Source organism: Macaca thibetana, chromosome 16, assembly GCF_024542745.1.
Source record: "Macaca thibetana thibetana isolate TM-01 chromosome 16, ASM2454274v1, whole genome shotgun sequence".
NCBI lineage: Eukaryota > Metazoa > Chordata > Mammalia > Primates > Cercopithecidae > Macaca > Macaca thibetana.
In genome coordinates, this window is record NC_065593.1 from 52,794,675 (window position 1) to 52,799,524 (window position 4,850).

A 4,850-nucleotide genomic window follows, 5' to 3' on the forward strand; every position below is an offset into this window, starting at 1 on the left:
AAGGGACTCCCAAGCTCTAGACCTGTGGTGTCCAATATGGCAGCCATGAGCCACACATGGTGATTGAACATGGGGAGTGTGGCTGGTCTGAACTGAGATATGCTGTACATGTAAAATACACAACAGATTCAGAGTCTTCATATGAAAAAAGAATGTAAAATTTCTATTAATACTTTTTATATTGATTATACATATGTTGAAGTGATGCTTTTTATATGAGTTACATAAAATAATTAAAATTAGGTTCAGTTGTTTCTTTTTAACATTAAAAATGTGGCTATCAGAAATATTAAAATTACGTATGTGGCTCACATTGTGTTTCTTTCTTTTTTTTTTTGAGATGGAGTATTGCTCTGTCGCCCAGGCTGGAGTGCAGTGGCATGATCTCGGCTCACGGCAACCTCCGCCTCCCAGGCTCAAGCAATTCTCCTGCCCCAGCCTCCCAAGCAGCTGGGATTATAGGCGCCTGCCACCATGCCCAGCTAATTTTTGTATTTTTAGTAGAGATGGGGTTTCACTGTGTTGGCCAGGCTGGTCTTGAACTCCTGACCTTGGGATCCACCCACCTTGGCCTCCCAAAGTGCTGGGACTACAGGTGTGAGCCACTGCGCCCGGCTTCACATTCTGTTTCTGTGGATAGTGCATCCACATATTTGGGGGGAAGGAGCATTACGGGTAAAAGAATGAAACACTTGTTCTCCTTTCTGTCTGAAATCAGAAGAGAAACAGGGCCGGGTACAGTGGTTCACATCTGTAATCCCAGCACTTTGGGAGGCTGAGACGGGAGGATTGTTTGAACTCAGAGTTCAAGATCAGCCTGGGCAACTAAAGAAGACCCTGTCTTTACAAAAAGAAAAATTAGCCGTGCATGGTGGCACCTGTGGTCCCAGCTACTCAGGATGCTAAGGAGAGAGGATTGCTTGAGCCCAGGAGGTTGAGGCTGCAGTCGTTGTGTTCAAACCACTGCAACTGCACTGCAGCTTCAGTGACAGAGTGAGACCCTGTCTAAAAAAAAAAAAAAAAAAAAAAAAAAAAAAAAAAAAAAAAAAAGAGAGAGAGAGAAACAGACCAGAACTGCAACAGTATGGAAGGAAGGTAAATTACAGGATGTCCTTCTTGATAGGAAGGACTGAAAAACCTGAAAGATCCACACACTTCTTTTCCTGGAAAGCTTTCAGAATAGGAGAGGACTTTGCATATCTTAAATCATTTTAAGACGGTATCTTATCATACTATGATTCTCAGTGATCCAAACCTGGTTGCTTAGCAGGTAATTTTCCTGGCCTTGTTCAAGGTGTTTTCACCACAAAAACAGCTCTTAATTGTCTGCTTGATGATGAGCCCAGATACCTGGAATCCACAGAAAATTCCTAACATGATTTTACCCAATAGTTTCTAATCTTTCATCAGACTGCTGAGGCAGCAGCAATGGTGTTGACAGACTGAGGTTTCATCATCCTCCCCTCCCCTGCTGCCTGTCTCTGCCCACCCTCTACCCCCGGGAAGGTGCTGGAGCACAGGGAGGGTTCAGGGAGGCAATATTGAGGAGGAACGTGCCAGCTGGGGGTCTGGATAATCCACAAACTGGATTATCTGTCCCTGACTTTGCACAGACATAAGCAGGTGGCCTATATGTAGACAGGATGTACTGGGATGAGCCATGGACATCTGGTTAATGTGTGTGTATATCTGGGGGGGCAGTCCTGCAATAAATTCCCCCACCTATTTATCTCCCATCCAGAGCATTAATTCAACCAATCACTCCTTCTTTCAATTAATCACATATAATATGAATAGTATTTAGCATTATTTACTGCAGTTTCATAGTGAGAGACTGGAATATTCTTTTTTTTTTTGAGACAGTCTTGCTCTGTCACCCAGGCTGGAGTGTAGTGGTACAATCCGGGCTCACTACAACCTCTGTCTCCCGAATTCAAGTGATTCTCCTGCCTCAGCCTCCTGAGCAGCTGGGATTACAGGCTCACGCCACCAGGCCCGGCTAATTTTTGTATTTTTAGTAGAGTCGGGGTTTCACCATGTTGGACAGGCTGGTCTCAAGCTACTGACCTCAGATGATCCACCCACCTCGGCCTCCCAAAGTGCTGGGATTACAGGTGTGAGCCACCATGCTCAGCCGACACATTTTTAAAAAATCGTTATTGTGCACTGAAGGCTGATTAGGGGCTGACACAGCATCCTAGGCACTGGAGCTAAGGTGCAATTTGCACCCAAAGAAGTATCTTAGATCTGGTTCCCTTGATGTGGAGACTGAGATGGGGATTTGCGGGGGGCACACGGTTTATTGTGGGCAAGCTCTTAGGAGAAGGGAGGAAGGAAAGCAGGGTGGGGCAGGGAGTGGGGAAGCAAGGATGTGCTTCACAGCTGAGTCTGGTTTTGGCTTGATCCTGTGGGAAGCTCTGGGTGGACAACTGCATGACAGAAAGGATCCCACCTGAGTCAGGGAGGCTGGTCTTTTATGCCCCTGTCAGTCAACTAATTGGCTGCCCTCTAGGCCAAGGGCAAGTCCAGAGATGGAGAGCCATTGGCAGCCAAAACTCACAGTCAGCACCGGGAATCTGGGTGGAGCGCCAAGGCATCCACTCAGGGAGTAGCCTGAGAAGAGAAGCTCGAGCTGACCCGGGCAAGCACAGCCCTGATTGTTATCCACACTTGGCAACCCAGTCCTCTTTCTGCTCTCACTCTCGGCCTGGCCTCAATCCTTATCTGACCTTGTCCCGCCTTATTTCTCTCTGTTTCTTTGTCTTCTTCTTCTCCTTTTTTTTTTTTTTTTTTTTTTTGAGACAGCGTCTCTCTCTGTTGTCCAGGCTGGAGTGCAGTGGCCTGGTCACGGCTCACTGCAGCCTCGAACTCTTGGGCTCAAGCGATCCTCCCACCTCAGACTCTCTAGCAGCTGGGACCACAGGTACACACCACCATGCCCAACTAATTATTTTTTGTAGGGACGGGGTCTCACTATGTTTCCCAGGATTCCTACCTCGGATCCTGCCTTGTCTGTCTTGAGAAGGTTTATCAGGTTGAAACTGTGAGTATTTTCAACAGCCTCCAGGAGGCTGGGGCTACTGAGTCATCCCTTGACCTCTTTCCTTGCCTATGGGTCATCTGAGTTCCACTGTTCTCCTAGGCAGAAAGCTTTAATATCCTTGGGGACATCTGACCCTAACCCCTTCTCTTGCTCTTTCTCCTTTACTGCGTGTACCCATCCCACCTCCTGTGGTGGAGAAAGGACAGTTCAAGAGAAATTCATTCTCAAGGCTTGCCTCCTACTTAAACATCACAGGATACATTCCCTGGAAGGGGAAGGGTGCGTCTGTACTGGCTTCCTTAGAAACTTCGGAACAGAAAAAACGCCTCCTTTCCCTACCCCCTCCCCAATTCAAACAGGGGCTGGGAGAGAGGAAGAGATTATTGTTTCAGGGGGTGGGGAGTGTGGATGGACTGACTGCTGAAACTTCCTTTTCTTCTGGCACAGCCCTATTTGTAGAAGTGCCAGAGTCCTGGGGAGAAAAGCAAGAGAGGGAGAAAAAGAACATTCTTTGAGGGCATTTGGCTGCTCTTTTGTACTTGAGATCAAACAGAGAAGGTCCAGCGTCATGCCCTCCCCATCTTTCTGTCCCTACAATGAGGATGTCCTGTGGTGTGTCTCCTAAATGCACATGCACATGCATGCAAACACACACACACACACACACACACACACACACACACACACCCCATCACACTGTTGAAACCAGAGCTGCTGGCTCCAGGGAGGGGAGTGAAGAAGCAGCTGTGGACAAGAATGGGTGGCCACATACCTGCCCTTCTGGGAGGTGACACTTCCATTACACCTCCACAGGTTTCATGTTAACCTCACCCTAGCTTTGGCCCAATGTTGTCAGGATGGGCAGAAGGATGGCAGAGTTAAGCTGGCCCAAAGCCAACAAGCAGAGTTCTCAGCAGGCCCTTGAAGTGCCAGCAAATCAGTTCCCCCAAGGACCAAATCTGGAGAAAACTCAGCTTAAAGCACAGCAGTAGCACATACTGGCTTCAGCAACACATATACTAAAATTGGAATGATACAGAGAGGATTAGCATGGCCCCTGCATAAGAATGATACGCAAATTGATGAAGCATTCCATATTTTTCAGTTTGTCAAGCATTGTATTCTTTTGAATAAAACCAACATGTCTATAACTTAACAAAGCAGCAGCATAGCAGCAGAAATTCAGCCTAGATCACTAGATGAACTTCAGTGATGACTGAGAGAAGCACCCTGGAGACTTCTTGAGGGTTGGAGGGAGCCCCCATCTTCCCTGAGGGATTGTCGGAAGGCAGGGTGCAGGCCCAGGATAAAGTTCGGGGTCTGGATTGCAGAAAGTGACCCTGGCAGCCCAAAACCTTTGGCATCACTGAATCAGAAGGGATTTTGACTGGCCTCATGTCACCCCCAGTAGGCTAGGACTGGGGCTGTAATTGGCTGTAATTTGTTGATGAATGCAATTTGCAGCTGCCTTCTCTCCCTGTGACAGGCCTCAATTAGAGCCGCCAAAGGGATCTAGGGTGGGAGGGGGAGCTGGGATGTTGTTTCCAACTCCTTCCCCTGGTCCACTCTCAGCACTCTGCCCCATCCAGAAACAAGAGGAGGTTCTTGAGGCTAGTTAATTGTCCCCCAACTTGGCCAGGCACGGTGGCTCATGTCTGTAATCACAGCACTTTGGGAGGCCGAGGCGGGTGGATCATGAGGTCAGGAGATCGAGACTATCCTGGCTAACACAGTGAAACCCCGTCTCTACTAAAAATACAAAAAATTAGCCGGGTGTGGTGGCGGGCGCCTGTAGTCCCAGCTACTC

General features: G+C 48.0%; 1 non-coding gene across 1 annotated transcript; it reads left to right on the forward strand.

Moving 5' to 3' along the window:
• The first annotated feature begins 4,041 nt into the window (after positions 1 to 4,041).
• Positions 4,042 to 4,145, forward strand: LOC126940112 (U6 spliceosomal RNA). The gene has a single exon (XR_007720623.1). It is a non-coding gene; the product is annotated as a U6 spliceosomal RNA (small nuclear RNA).
• The last annotated feature ends 705 nt before the right edge of the window (positions 4,146 to 4,850 follow it).